We start from the raw sequence: 16738 nt of genomic DNA on the forward strand, positions 1-16738 counted from the left end.
TGAATTGCTGCAGATTGATATCGCGGCTTTTTTTTTTTTTTTCGGCTGCTTGGGGCGGCAAAACCCCTGGAGCCGGCCCTGTGTCCAGTTCTTCAAAGCATGGTGCACCCTCCACTCTCACTGACTCTGCTTAGAGTTGAGAGAGCCCTTTTCCTCATGGAATCAGACCCAGTATTTAGCTTTAATTAATTACACAAAATGGAAGAAATAGAGTAAATCTGTAATCACCCAGCACCAGACAAAGAATAAATCCTTCTGCAAATAATCAAGCATTTGAACTAACTGGATAAAGGGGATAAACCAGATATAAAATATCTGGATTTTATTAGACCATTTGATATGATGCCTTTGGGAAGCTTTCCAGGAAAAAAATAATTCAAATTTGGATTGGGTATGAGAACCATGAATTGGCTTGAAGACAAAATTAAAGTCCATAAACAAAGGGTAATAATACCATCAAAGAGTCATATTAGCTTCTTTCATTGCAGAGGGCAGTGATAGATCTACTCTTATTTAAATTCTATATAACATGGAAGAATAAATTAAAATAATATTAATGAAGGGCCAAATTATATCTTTTAATGAGGAGAATGGATTGGCACCATATGTGTAGGATGTTTTGATTAATAGAATTAAACAGAGTAAGGAAGCCCAACACCAGTATGCTTAGGCTATATGTTCTATACAGAGAGTCTAAAATACACATCTTTATAAACAGCAGAGAAATTTCAGGCTTTCCTTATTCTATAAAGCCCAGAAAGAAGTTTCAGTTCTGAGAGTGAAAATTGTGAATTGGATCTAGTAAGCATCTGAGCCAAAGCCCATTGAAGTCAATTGAAAGACTCCTCTTGATTTTAGTATTTTTTAGAACAAAGCCTAAATGCATGGAATTCAAACTATGAATCTGAATTCATTAAGTACACTATTTATTGCCTTTCTAAGACCAGTCCAGGTATGTTGATATAACAGACTAGCAAGATGACTGATGCCAATCAAGTCAACCCTGTTGCAAAAAAAAAAAAGTACCCTTGAAAGTACAGACAATAGGATAATTAAATATGTATAGGGGAGTATGTAATACAGAATCATCCTTCCAAATTTAATCAAGAGAATGGGTAACCAAAAATGACAGTCCAACGGATAGAAAATGGAAAAAGTCAAGATGAGTTTTCAACATGTAAATTTTACTATCAAAGAAGCTACTCAATCTAATCAAAACTGTATATTATCTATCTAATCTGCTATATCTATGTCTAGTACAGTATTTATAGAGCATCAGTCAATGCAGCATCTATATTACAAACACAGAATACACATTAGAATAAAAAATTGAAAGTGGAATCTACTCTTGACATCCTATGGTTTGATGCCTGACATGCAGATGTTTTTCCTCTTCTTTCTAATTTTTCCTTTGTTTTTCTCTTCCACTAATCTTTTTTCATATTTTGCTTTTCCAGGTAGGATTCTCTGAATAGGTAGATTTTCTGTCAAGCTCTGAAAAAGTTCATATGAGATCTCATTAATGAATTCCATTAATTATTTTAAAATGCTTCATTGTCTCATCTCTACAGATGTGGTTGGTAGGTATTTTTTTAAATTGGTTTGTAGCCTTTTGTATGGAATGTAATCCAATGTTGTATAATAGTAAACATGCAACATTCCAAATAAATGCTAAGGTGATGATATGAAATGTAGAAAATATGTTTTAAACTGCTGTAATATAAGTGTTTTAAAAATAGTGCTGCAAGGAATTGGTGGTATCAAGCTATTAATACTCTAAAGTACTGATAATTAACCTTTAGAAGCTGTAGCTCACTGAATGTAAATTAAGTTAATTATAGCTATTTAGGCATCTACCTGAGTATTCCCAAATGGAAAAAAGAGTTCATCTATGCACATTACCTTGAGATTCAGGTCCTGTAGCTTTAGATGTAGTTTTATTGTGTGATTTTCATATAAAAGTAAATAGCCTGGCAGCTTTCAGAATATCCATACAAGGATAAGAGATTGCTGTGGTCCATAGAAGGCTGAGACTACCTTTTCTGGTAGTCTCTGGAAGATTACTATCTTGGTAATATTCTAGTTAATCTTAAATTAATTTATATTTTCTTTTTAAAAGTGAAGTTTTACTTTTAACAGGTATTTAATTTCAATCTAATTATTTGTATGCATATTTGACTAAAGAGGATAGTATCAAAATATTCACTAACGGCTTGAGCCAAAACCCACTGAACTCAATGGGAGTCTTTCTCCATGATCTAATGGTTATTGAAATCATTGGCAAGACTCTCATTGACTTCACTGCATATTGAATTGGGTTTTAGAAGCAGATTCTTCCACCCATAATCACACAGGATGAAATTCTGGCCCTAAGAAAATCAACTGAACTTTCATCACTGATTTCAGTAAGGCCATGATTTTGCACAGAGTAATATGTTCTTCGTTCCCCCACTGATGTCTACCGGAATCTTACATGGTAAAGGCACTTCTTGGCTCAATAAGAAAGATCGACTTTTTCCCTGCTGAGTAATCACCAGCAGAATGATGCTTTGTTGGCTAAAGGTTTGAGATTTTAGAAAGAATTCATAAACACATGAATGGTTAGCAGCATTTGTTTTAATTTAAAGATTTTTTTTCATATTAAAATATTATATCTGATCACTGAGTATCTATATTCCTTATAGAAAATGGCCTATTCAGAATACAGCTTAGATATCTGAATAACACAATTTGTTAGTTATAATTTGGGAATTAAAATGTGTTGGTCAGATCTTAAGTTCCAAAATGTTTTAAGCACAAATCTCATCATTTCTTAAAAAATAACGAACAGGGAAATAATGTATTACCTTTAGATTATGGATCACTTTTAGCACAATAGTGACTTGTAAATTGTGGTGTACCAATCACTTCTAACTACAGTTGTGCTCTTCAGAATCCAGGGGCACTAATTTTACTTCAGGATCAAAGCAGTGTAAATCTAAGGGCTAGTCTACACTTACCAGCCGGGTCGACGCGGTGAGTTCAACTTCTCGGAGTTCGAACTATCGCGTCTAATGTGGACACGATAGTTAGAACTCCGGAAGCGCCACGGTCGACTCCGGTACTCCACCACTGCAAACGGCGGTGGCGGAGTCGACCTTGCAGACGCGGACTTCGATTCCACGGCGTCTGGACGGGTGAGTAGTTCGAACTAGGTTACTTCGAATTCAGCTACGCTATTCACGTAGCTGAATTTGCGTACCCTAGTTCGACCCCGCTTCTTAGTGTGGACCAGCCCTAATAGAGTATATTTGGTTTCTGGTGTTTCAGATGGCTTTTCCCTGCTTTCAGGAAAATGTGTCAAGAAATTAATCTGTGTTAATATTTTGAAGTTTCAAGATCAAAGTGAAGCATTAAACATCCTTCAATAACAATAAGATTTCTTTATGTATTGCTGCATCAGTGAGTGCTAGGAGATGTAATTCAGCGTTTTCAAGATCCATCCTGGCTGGAACACAACACAGAGACATTGTTGCTAAGGTGTTATTCCCTGGGGTATCAAAGTGTCAGTGCTAAGAAGATCTCTTCATTCAAGTCTCTCCCAAACACCCATTTATTTCAGGAACAAAAAAATTTGAAACAATATTTCTTATAAGGTGAGTTACTATAGTGACCAGTATATTTAGGTTGCCTAATGATAAAAGATTATCTATGTATTTATTTTGAGAAACTCTTAGCACCTCCATTATTTACAGCAGACTTCTGAAATTCAGCAGAAAGAAACTCCTCGAGCTAGAGAGACTTTTGCTTTATCCCATGAAATTCTATTTAAAAAATCACCATTTATCTTCTCTCCCTGGCACTTCCCAGAAGAATTTTGGGAGTATCACTGAGCATGAAGGTTCTAAGAAGCTGGGCTCACACTGCCGCCAAAGCAGTAGCATATGCTGCACTGGGAATGCTGTCAGAGCACCCACCGAAAGAAGGGGATGGAAGACAGGCAAGTGAGGCCCAATCTCCCCCTGTGGGGACACCATATGGGGCAGTAGCTCCAGATTCAAGAAGAGGGAGAGAACCAACTGTACAAGGCTTCCTCTGACCACCTCTTGACCCAGAACATGGTACCAATAGCTCCTTCACCACTTTGGGATCAGCAGGTTTCTCATGTACTGCCTTATGTAGCCAAGTAGCAGTAAGGTATGCAGCAGTGCTGATAATTTAGGGTTCAAAACCTGATGATGATCTGCAACTGGAGGTTGTTGCAGATACACATAATAATATAACTTGTTATTGTTTTCCTTTAAAAAAGTTTCAAGAATATTATTTATGTTTCAAAGACAAGCAATTGAAAGTTAGAAATGCCAGATTTAGGGTTGTCTGTTCAATTTCTTCCCTTTGTGCACATTCATTATGATATAGCATTTAATTACATGAACAATCCTTTCCCCACAGGACCTTGTTTTATTCAGTGCACAAGATGGACGCACATTGGTGCAGAGTTAAGGCTGCTTGAGCAACCATAAACCTGGCACCTCCTAAGTTTGAGTACTTGACATTCCAACCAAAATGACATTCTTTTAACTGAGCTTTTTGTATGTAATATATGAAATGACCAGAAAAAGCACCTGATCTCCTTGCTGTAATCCTTGTCCTTCCTAGGCCCATTTCCTATCTATTTTGTTACTACCACTTGTTTTGTTGTATCAAAAATTAGAAATTAAGCTCTTCGCTGTAGCAACTGTTTTATCTGTGCTATAATATCTACAACTTTTGGATGCAATTCTACTACTAATAATAAAGGGCTAGATCCTGGAACTCTGCCAATTTACACATGCTGAGGATCACTACCAATAATTGCATTTGCCTAACAGACCGCCATGTATATTTATAACTTAATCTGTAGAAAATCTAAATGTAAACATTATATTAGAAATGAATTACAAAACAGAAGAATAGCTACAGCTATGTGTATAGATGCTAATTTTACAAGTTTCTTCTGTTTCCTCATCCATGTGAATTAAAGGGTCATGCTACCTTCTTCTTCTTCTTCTTCTTCAGCTATCCCTCGATACGAGGATGATGTCTGCCAGGGAGGTTCATTGGTGAGTTTTTAAGTGGCTGAGGAGCACAATTCTTGTCCTGCCACAGAAGTGACAGGTGTAATCTTGGAGGAGATTGCTAGCTGGAGTTGTTGTGCCTTTTTTTCCTCCTTTGTCACTTCTCTGTTCTCCTCAAAGTGAGCTGTGGCGCCACTGCGTTTTGTTCCAAGTCCTCCCAGTTTGTTGGGTTGATGCCTCCCTTTTTAAGATGTATTTTCAGTATGTCTTTGAAACACATCCACTGCCCTCCGGAAGTCCTGACTTAACTAAGAGAAGAGTAGTTGCTTAAGGAGGTGTACAGTGGCATATGTACAGTGGCCACCCCAGCTGAATTGGTGTTTCATGGCCTGCACTTCTATACTGCTGATGTTGGCTGCAGAGAGAATGCTGAGGTTAGTGCATTGGTCTTCCCAGCTGATCCTGAGAATCCTCCTGAGGCAGCACTGCTGGAACCACTTTAGCTGCTTGAGATGACATCTGTAGGTTGCCCAGGTCTCATACCCATAGAGAAGGGTGGGGATGACAACTGCCTTGTAAACCAGGATCTTGGTACCTGTTTGTAGATCCCTATCATTGAAGACTTGTTTGAGTAGTCTTCCAAAAGATGTGCAGGCACAACAGATCCTGTGTTCAATTTCTGTGTCAATGCTGGCTGTTTGGGAGAGGTGGTTGCCAAGGTACGGAAAATGGTCCACATTTTCCAGGGGTTCTCTGCTGATGGTGATTTGTGGAGTACAAAGAGTAGTTTGTGCAGGTGAGGGCTGATAGAGTACCTTGGTTTTCCCAATGTTGAGAGATAGAGACCCAGACTGTGATAGGCATCTGCAAAAAGATTTAGGGTGCTTTGCAGGTCAGACTCTGAGTGTGCAAGCCTGACACAGTCGTCTTCATACTGAAGGTCACTGATGCCAATTCTTGTTATCTTAGATTTTGTTTGGAGGCATTGGAGATTGAGGAATTGACCATCCATATGATACTCAATCCCAATTCTGTCAGAAAGGCAGTTGCGGATGAGAATCAGGCAAGGTAAATGGAGAAGAGTGTTGAAGCAATAACACAACCCTGCTTGACACCAGTGTGAATGGTGAATGGTTCGGTCTCTGAGCCATTGCACAAAATGGTGACAGCCATCCCATCATGGAGTAGTCTGATGCTGGAAATGAATTTCTGTAGACAGCCAAACCTACACAGCACCTTCCATAGGGCATCAGAATTGATAGAGTCAAAGGCCTTGGTTGGGTTGATTAATGCAATGAACAGTTCCTGGTGTCAAGTATCAGAGGGGTAGCCGTGTTAGTCTGGTTCTGTAGTTCCTGGTGTGGCTCTCTGCACTTCTCCTGAATCTTTCGTGCAACAAAGATCATGTCAGTTATTCCTTGGGGTGGCCTGAAGCCACAATGTGTTTGGGAAGGAGTTCCTCTGCAAGGGGGAGGAGATAGTTTAGTAAGATCTGGGAAAAAAAATCTTTCCTGCAATGGAGAGGAGAGCAATACCTCTATAGTTCCCGCGCAAAGATTTGTTCCCTTTCTTGAATATTGTAATTTAGCATTCTTAAAGTCATGTGGAATTTCTTTGCAGATCCATATTTTGTTGAGAAGTTGGCAACATTTGTGCTGGAGCATTGTTCCACCAGCTTTAAAAACCTGGGGTGGGATGCCATCTGGGCCTGGTGCCTTGTGATTTTTTGTCTGAGTGATAGCATGCTGGACTTTCTCAAAAGATGGGGGATCAACAAGGTGTCTATTGCTGGGCGCTGTGGAATAAACTCAATGGTGTCTTCAGAGACCATGGATTCATGGTTTAGCAGGCTCTCAAATTGCTCCTTCCAGAGTTGTTTAATGGGCTACATTGTCCTTGAGGAGGCTGGAGCCATCCTGAGAATGTAAGGGGGTTGGGTCTTTGGAGCTTGGCCCATATATAGTTTTGTTGCTTGAAAGAAGCTTCTCATGTCATCCTGGTCTACCAAACCCTCAGAGGCCTTCTCTTGCTATCACTTGTTTTTGATGTCACATAGCCTCCTTTGGACTTTGGCTTTAAGCAGGTGATAAGCCTCATGTTTTCATTTCATTTGTTAGAGGAATCATTTTGCCAGTTACAAAATGCATTTCTTTTCTGTTGAATTAATAGTAGGATTTCCTTGTTCTTTTTGTCAAACCAGACTTGGTGCCAATGAGAGGAATATCCTATGGTTTCAGCACAAGCATGGTGTTTTTAAGTACTCTTGAATGTCAATGATGTTGTCAGGCAGGTTAGAGAGATTCTCAGACAAATGTTGCTGAAATGTTTTGCAGCTGGCTTGGTCTTGAAGTGCTTTGATGTTGTACTGCTTTTGCTTAGTCTTTGGGTGTTTGCGGTGTGTTGGAGCAAGCTGCAGGTACATGACTGATCTTACTAATCGATGGTCCGTCCAACAGTGATCAGTATCTCTTATAGCTTGTGTTATATGGATGTAAGTATAGTCTCAGGCTCTGACTATAACATAGTCAAGGAGGTGCCAGTTTTGGACTGAGGATGTTTCCAGGTGGTCTTAAATTTGTTACTCTGCCTAAAGATAGTATTTGTGATGAGCAGATCATGCTCCACACATTTGCTGAGGAGGAGAATACCATTGGGGTTTACATTTCCCACCCTTTCTTTGCCTATTGTGCCTCTCCAGAGTTGGGAATCTCATCCGACTCTGGCATTGAAATCTCCCAGGAGGATGAATTTGTTTGCTTTAGGTGTGGTTGTTAGGACTGCATCAAGAGTTCTATAACACTGTTCCTTATTGTCTTCCTCATCATTAAGTGTTGGGACATGTGCACTGATGACGTGGCGTATTGGTTGTTGCTAAGCTTGAGCTGAAGAGTCATGAGAGGCTCATTGATCCCCAAGGGAAGCTCCAAAAGCTGATTGTCAGTCTTACTTTTGATGGCAAAGTCAATCCTGTGAATGCATCTCTCTTCGGGTGGCTTTCCTTTCCAAAAGGTGTAGCCACTTCCATCCTCTTTTAATTGGCTCTCATCGGCCCAGCAGGTCTCACTAAGAGCTGCAATGTCAATGTTGAGTCTTGCCAGTTCTCTGGCAATCATGGCAGTTCTCCTTTCCAGATATTCACTGTGCTGAGAGTCCATAAGGGTGCGGACATTCCAGGTGACGAAATTCATTGTCTTATAGCTCTTGTTTCATCTGCAGAGTTGAGTGATCCCACTGGATATGGCCATCTAGTTAGAAGAGTATGAAACATACTATGTTTGGGGCACCTTTTCTAGCCCCTTCCCCATTTGGGGTGAGCAGAGGAGATCATGAAAAGCCACTGCTGTCTAAATGCATTTCTATCTCAACTAAGCACAAAATGACCATCACATGGATGCCTGCCTGCATGCAGACTTGTGACTAAAGACTCCCAGAGATCACTGCTCCTGTCTTCCCCTCCACTCGTCCATCGCAGCAGGACTTTGTGCAGGTGTGAACCCTTTGGCAAAGGCCTGTGCATGAAATCTTTTAACATGGAGAAACCAGTGCACAAGCAGTAAACACACATAACTTGACAGGAGGAAAACCCTGATCCAAGACAACCAGGGGCATCCCTCCTACTGCAGCCCTTATCTGCCTTCACAACTACAGAGTACGAGAAGGTCCTCGAGGTGCACCCAATCCACCATTGGAGTCTTTTGAAGTTTGGATCATGTTTAGTCAGGAGGCTCACCTCAGACCTGCTCACCAAGGAGGACCCTATCAGGAGTATAAAATCTCCAGACGATATAGCTCTGAGGGGCTGTAGCCCACGCAAGCCTCTCCACCACGACAAGTTTTTGGTCCATCAGAGAGGGGTCCTTCTACCACAATCACCACTGGGGCAAGGCACCTTCTTCACTTCACCATGCTCAGTGTTTCCCCCTCTGGTGGGGGGTGGGGTCCTGGAATAAATCATTCACACTCTAGAGAGCTTTTTTCCCCCTTCACTTGGGTTTTATTTTTGACTATTTACAAGATGGGCCTCAGGTTTGCCCAAGCAATATTCTCCAGGCAAACAAAAAGAAACAAGTTCAAAACATAAAAAGGAAATAGCTCTTCCTGCCCCCTCTCTGGGGGGCTACCTTATTATGCTAGCCTCTGAGTACCAGTCTTTCCCCAAAGAAAGTTGGCTTGATTGCTTCCTCTATAAGGATTGCTTCCTCTATAAGGATTGCTTGCATCCGATGAAGTGGGTATTCACCCACGAAAGCTCATGCTGCAAAACATCTGTTAGTCTATAAGGTGCCACAGGATTCTTTTCTGCTTTTACAGAACCAGACTAACACGGCTACCTCTCTGATACTTCCTCTATAAGTGATTGGGAGGTTTTCTACTGCCACTAGCCCTGCCATACCTTATCTCTCCTCCTTTCTTTCACCAGAAGAGGGGTTTTTTAAAGGTCACACACAGCCCTTAATTGGACTCAGGTGTCCCTAGCTGACCTGATGTAACTATTTTTAGCCCCTGGGGGAAAAGAGCCTTCTTTTGTGGGTATGGAGCTGCTGCTGCTGGGCCCAGAGCACCCTCTTCAGCATTCACGTGGGCCAGACCCCCAGACTCCTGCTACCTCACTGGCTGGTGGCCTGCCTGGTTGCTGTTACTTCCCGGGGAGCCTTTCAGGCCTGCTCCCCAGAGGGGAAGTGAGGGACTCCACCACTGATTTTTTACCACCTGCGGGGTCTCTCCTGGCTGGCTGCTGCTGCTGAGGAGCTTGCTGTTGGTGCGAGGAGTAGGGAGAGGAGCAGCACAGGTTAGACCATCTGGATCTACTGCAGAACATTGTAGAGGATATTGGAAGACAATGTTTTGCATTTTGTATGGATTCAAAGCTGAAAGAGTGTTTTAATGTTTTCCCTTCTACTGGTTTTCAATATTTATGATGGATTCTCATTTTTAATAAGCTTGAAACAAAACTCTATAGTACCACATTATTATTTTTTTCAAATAGCTGTTTAATATGTGCACTTCCTATTTATTGTAACAGTGCTTTTAATTAAAAGTGCTGGGCTGTTTTTTTTTTTTTTTGAAGGACACATTTTCTCTGAAAGATTTGTCTTGAAAAAAGAGAGCAAAAGAATCCATTCACATGGACTCATTTACATGAACTTGGCAAGAAGATATAAAGAAAGGAAAAGACAATCATATTTGAGGCTTTTCAATATTAAAATACTTCTTCATAAGTAACATATTGAAAGTTATGTTAGGAGACTTTGCAATTTTATTTTATATTTTGGTGCCCAATTTGCATTACTCCTGCCTAATACTGATATTTATCCCCTTTGCTATGTACAATGAAAATCCACAATTTGTTCCATACTCTATATATGTAGTTTCTGAAAGCAATAATCCCCCTTTTTTTTGGTAGTCAACTAGAAAGTATTTTATTCTATGTTTTATGGGTTGGTATTAGAATATGAAAATATTACCATATCACCACTGGTTCAAACAAGCCTAGATAGTGCTTGAAAGTTCATTACACATTAATTGTTGAGACTAGATAGGGTGACCAGATGTCCCGATTTTATAGGGACAGTCCCAATTTTTGGGTCTTTTTCTTATATAGGCTCTTATTACCCCCCACCTCCGTCCCGATTTTTCATACTTGCTGTCTGGTCACCCTAAGACTAGATGATGTGGTGGTCCTTTCTGGCCTTAAAATCAATGAATGTATGACCAGTCTGTAGTACATACCTGTCTACATCACGGTTGCACTAACTAACTTTGTTTGAGGTAGACTCAGATGAGGCAGCCTCTCAAGGATTTCATGGTCATGACTGAACTAACTTCTTGCTCTAGAGATATTCTTTCTATTACCATGTTGAGGCCTATTTGTGGGATAATGAAGGTTTCTTCAAACTCTCTTATTTCACACCATACCTGTTCTGTAAACTGAAAGCTTCCTAATTATTAAGCTGCTAAATGATTAAGCTGCTAAATTTCATGAGCACTGTCTACATATGAAAATTAGAAATAATTATATTAAATATTAGAAATAATAGTATTAAAATAATACATTTATCAAAAGAAAAGCTGACATGAACGTACCACCTTGAAATATGTGGCAAACTATATTTTTCTCTTTCCATGATGAAATAACATTCCTAGTCATTTTAAAGTGTTCAAATTAAGTGTAAAAATGTAATACAAACCAAAAAGGAGTTTGAAGAATAGCTAGCCAAAAACTCAAAAAGTAATAACAAAATATTTTTTAAGTACATCAGAAGCAGGAAGCCTGCTAAACAACCAGTGGGGCCCCTGGACGATTGAGATACAAAAGGAGTACTTAAAAACAATGAAGTCATTGCAGAGAAACAAAATAAATTATTTGCTTCAGTCTTCATGGCTGAGGATGTTAGGGAGATTCCTAAACCTGAGCCATCCTTTGTACGTGACAAATCTGAGGAATTGTCACAGATTGAAGCATCACTAGCGGAGGTTTTGGAATTAATTGATAAACTTAACAGTAATAAGTCACCAGGACCAGATGGCATTCACCCAAGAGTTCTGAAAGAACTCAAATGTGAAATTGCGGAACTATTAACTATGGTTTGTAACCTGTCCTTTAAATCAGCTTCTGTACCTAATGACTGGAAGATAGCTAATGTAACGCCAATATTTAAAAAGGGCTCTAGAGGTGGTCCCGGCAATTACAGACCGGTAAGTCTAACATTAGTACCAGGCAAATTAGTTGAAACAATAGTAAAGAATAAAATTGTCAGACACATAGAAGAACAGAAATTGTTGGCAAAAATCAATATGGTTTCTGTAAAGGGAAATTGTGTCTTACTAATCTATTAGAGTTCTTTGAAGGAGTCAACAAACGTGGACAAGGGGGATCGAGTGGACATAGTGTACTTAGATTTCCAGAAAGCTTTGACAAGGTCCCTCACCAAAGGCTCTTATGTAAATTAAGTTGTCCTGAGATAAGAGGGAAAATCCTTTCATGGATTGAGAACTGGTTAAAAGACAGGGAACAAACGGTAGGAATAAATGGCACATTTTCAGAATGGAGAGGGGTAACTAGTGGTATTCCCCAAGGGTCAGTCCTAGGACCAATCCTATTCAACATATTCATGAATGATCTGGAGAAAGGGGTAGACAATGAGGTGGCAAAGTTTGCAGATGATACTAAACTGCGCAAGATAGTTAAGACCAAAGCAGACTGAAGAACTTCAAAAAGATCTCACAAACCTAAGTGATTGGGCAACAAAATGGCAAGAAATGTAATGTGGATAAACGTAAAGTAATGCACATTGGAAAAAATAACCCCAACTATACATACAATATGATGGGGACTAATTTAGCTACAACTAATCAGGAAAGAGATCTTGGAGTCATTGTGGATAGTTCTGTGAAGATGTCCACGCAGTGTGCAGCAGCAGTCAAAAAAGCAAACAGGATGTTAGTAATAATTAAAAAAGGGATAGAGAATAAGATGGAGAATATCTTATTGTCCTTATATAAATCCATGGTACGCCCACATCTTGAATACTGCATACAGATGTGGTCTCCTTATCGCAAAAAAGATATACTGGCATTAGAAAAGATTCAGAGAAGGGCAACTAAAATGATTAGGGGTTTGGAACAGGTCCCATATGAGGAGAGTTTAAAGAGGTTAGGACTTTTCAGCTTGGAAAAGAGGAGACTAAGGGGGGATATGATAGAGGTATATAAAATCATGAGTGGCGTGGAGAAAGTGAATAAGGAAAAGTTATTTACTTGTTCCCATAATATAAGAATATAAGGGGACACCAAATGAAATTAATGGGCAGTAGGTTTAAAACAAATAAAATGAAGTTCTTCACAGAGTGCAGAGTCAACCTTTGGAAAACCTTGCCTGAGGAGGTTGTGAAGGTTAGGACTATAACAGGGTTTAAAAGAGAACTAGATAAATTCATGGAGGTTAAGTCCATTAATGGCTATTAGCCAGGATGGGTAAGGAATGGTGTCCCCAGCCTCTCTTTGTCAGAGGGTGGAGATGGATGGCAGGAGAGAGATCACTTGATCATTACTTGTTAGGTCCACTCCCTCTGGAGCACCTGGCATTGGTCACTGTCGGTAGACAGGATACTGGGCTGGATGGACATTTTGTCTTGCCCAGTATCGCCATTCTTATGTTCTTATTTTCTTATGTTCTCACGTCCTCATGATCTGTGACTAAATCGTTCTATTCTGGAATGTTAGCACCTCCAGCGTATTTGAAGCAGCAGATCTATAGGTAACCTGCTTTTTCATATAATGTATTGACTCTTATTTTGCTCAGAATTTGGCCCTGAAAGTTAACAGAACAGAGGGGAAAGAGAGGAAGAGGGAAGAAAACTTGACTTTCAAGTACCTTGTCTTTGTTTATATTACTGAAGCCAATAAGAGTTGAGGCATTCAGGACCTTGCAGGAAGAAATCAGCATCTCTCTGGGTCAGGCCTTTGATTAGATATAAAGCTGACTATTACTTCTCTGGGGCTAATCCAATCTTCCTTAGTCTAGATCAACTTTTAAAGCTTTCCCATAAGGTAGAGTGCCACTCAAATTCACTTCAGGTGAAACAAAATTTGCCAGTTCTATTTTAAAAACACACCATCTGTGACAGTTCTGTTGTGAACATCAGCAGTATGCTGACACTGCATTACTAAAATGAATGAGACCTGACACATGGAGAAGTCCCAGGATGCTGCTCCACATAAAATTGGCTCTTATTCAGGTTTCTTTTTTTTTTCTTTGGGAAAATAACTGCCACTATTAATAGCAACATTATAATCTCCCCTAGCATTTTAATACCTGCTTAAACTCCTCTGATTTTGTCAGAAATTAATGGAAGACATCTTGCTGAGCAACAACTCCTGGCATTGTGCTGGTAAGGGTCCTATTCCTTTTTTACTTTAGTGATGTTAGTGGTTTTAATACAAAACAACCTATAGCATTAGACTGGGGTCAATTGTCTTATTATAAGAAATTGTTCATGTTCTACCATATGTATGAAGGACACAGTCTGTGTAATTGTAATCTCTTTAGTGGAGAATTTTCATCAGATGATCTATAAATTACCATTAGAATGTTGAATGAATTAGAGCTGAATGAACTTCTGTCTTTCACAGCATGATAACCTGTTTCAAGGCAAAAGAAAAAAGAACTGAGAAACTATCTTTGCATTTAGTGACATCTCACCAATTGATAGAACATTTGTGATTTCACGGGTTCTTCCAAAATTGTTGCATGGCTAACGGATTCTTAAAGAGTTTGCTCTTTTCAGAAACTGTGTCCTTTCTTCTTGCTTAGTGATGCCAGTGGGAGAAGAGTGTGCTCAGCAATTTGGGAAGTCAAGCCAAACTTATTTAGAAGCCTAAATCTAGATTTAATGACCTATTTTTAGGCATTCATTTTTGCACATTAACCATGAAATCAGTATTAGAGTCCATCACAGCAGTCTCCTGTGTTTGCTGAAAAAGAACCCTACCTGGGCATTTCAGATCATTTTAGACAGTATCTACACTTTTAAACTAAAAAAAAAAAATCCCGTTGCCACATGCCTTTTTATGGGGCAATACATTCTTGTTCTGCCCAATTTGTTTCCTAATAAGCAATTTGTGACTCAGTCATAATCTGCCTCCTAGTTTCTCCCCCTGCTCTGGAGGGTGGACAGGAAATATATACTGAGCCAATCCTATAGATGATGCAGCATGCATCCCAGGACACAGATGTGCTTTGAGATGTGTTGGGGAAGAGGGAGGAGTCAAGACTCCAACCATTTCCTGCTCCCATCTTCCCACCCACCTACACAGGAGTGGGGGTGGTGGCTCTGCTAAGGCTGCTTCCTTTTCCCCATCTGCCGCATTGCTACCAGCAATGCAGGTAGTCGGGAAAGAGGATTATGGGATTGCCTTACTCTCTTTACTTTTCTGTGTGGGCCATAATGGTGCCTTAATCATCTGCAAATTCAAAATATCTCATCTCCTTTGTGTATTTACTTGATGACTTTTATTGTAATTGATTTTTTTGTATATTATCAATAGAAGCTTGATTCAGTTTCTGACACATTGGGTTGAATAAGGTGAAAATAACTAAGGTCCATATTTGTTTTTATTTTTCTAATAAAATCTGATATCATAGATATTATGATTGCAACTTTGCCTCATTTTTAAATGTTTTACTAATTATTTTCCTAAGCACCTCTGGGCTACTGCATATGTTTGTTCTTGATACGTTACCAGTTTTTAGAGGTATAGTAATATATTTACATAACAATGCAGAAACAACAACAACAAAAAACTATTAAAACACATTTTTGCACCTTCCTGAGATATCACCATTCCCTGTTCAGTGCCTACAGTTGTCACCAAGCTTAAAAATTTTGTTATATATAACGTATCAAAATATTAAGCAAATTGCCAAGAAAGTGAAAAGTGACACTAAAATGTAGTGGCCAATAGAACATGTGAATCTTATGGAAAGAATATATTTACAACAAATATAATTTTGTTTGAGTGATAAAATGTGCTAAATGGGTAGATCTCTAAGCACACATAAAATATTACTAATTACATTAATCTCAGGAAAATGTCCTATAACATTCAATGGAAAATGATAAGTTTTGTAATTTTTTAGACAATTCTATAGAATATAATAGAAAATTTTATCTGTATAGTAGAATTCTATAGGGTGATTATAAAAATCTTATAAAACATATAGTTCTCGCTATTAAATGTTATCAGATCTAAGTGTAATTTCCATAGAATGTCTTGGTTTAATATATATTCACTTTCATAGAGTACAAGTTAATTCAAAGCCCTGAAAAGGATCCTAATTCCTCTCTGCTCCCCTCTGAAGTAAAGGGATCTTAAAACCCTTCCCAAACATCCCCTTCAGTTAGAAGCCTGTTGAAGTAAAGAGTCCTTGTAATGTTCTTAAAATGGCAGTAAACTAGTGCCAAGGGAGGTGTATTCCAGAACTAAAGGCCCTTTACTAAAACCATCCTGTCACCAGGCCTCTGGGACTACTAGTTTGAGCACCACTGAGAAGTGCCATGGTTTAACATGAGGAGAGAGGCAGTCTCCAAGAGGACCTAAAATGTATAGATGTTTAAGATCAATGCCACATCTTGGATTGCATCCAGATGTGAATTATAAGACAATCACAGACTATAACACAGTTTTCATATGCTCCCTGTGGGAAGCACTACTAGATAGCAGGAAGCCACTTCTGGCAGCCCTGATTGTGAGCCCTGTTTGTCATTTGTTGCCCCACTGTGCTAGTACCCTACTTTCACACCCACGGTAGAAGTCATTTCAGAGTGAAAGTTAACCCTTCTTTCTGCATTTACTTCCTCTGTAGGCAGTTTCCATGATCATGCTGCATGGAATGAGTGCTCCCTGGCCCGGTGCACCTCCAGCCGTATCATGCAGCTATTCCTCACCCACCAGCACTGAAGCCTTGCTCAGATGGCATAGCCACAGCGTGGCTTCCATAGACTCTAAGCCCCCTGTCCTCTTGTGTCCTTTTGACCCCCTATATCCTGATTTGGTATCCTCTGGCCCTAGACAAATAGAGCTAATTAGGGGATACTAAAGTTCAATTTGCCGAATTGTATGTATGGGTCTGTTGAAAGGAATCAGGCAGCGTGGTCAGGCTGAGAAATGAAAGAAGAAATGATGACAGACCAATCAGGCAC

General features: G+C 39.5%; 1 long non-coding RNA gene across 1 annotated transcript in view; it reads right to left on the reverse strand.

Annotated features, from left to right (window-relative positions):
- Nucleotides 1-1246: 1246 nt before the first annotated feature.
- Nucleotides 1247-16738, reverse strand: part of LOC120398875 — a 67805-nt gene continuing 52313 nt past the window's right edge. The window contains exon 3 of the long non-coding RNA XR_005594764.1: nucleotides 1247-1494. This is a non-coding gene — a long non-coding RNA (uncharacterized LOC120398875). The remainder of the gene's footprint in view (nucleotides 1495-16738) is intronic.

The sequence above is a fragment of the Mauremys reevesii genome, linkage group 2, assembly GCF_016161935.1.
Source record: "Mauremys reevesii isolate NIE-2019 linkage group 2, ASM1616193v1, whole genome shotgun sequence".
In the NCBI taxonomy this organism is placed as follows: Eukaryota; Metazoa; Chordata; order Testudines; family Geoemydidae; genus Mauremys; species Mauremys reevesii.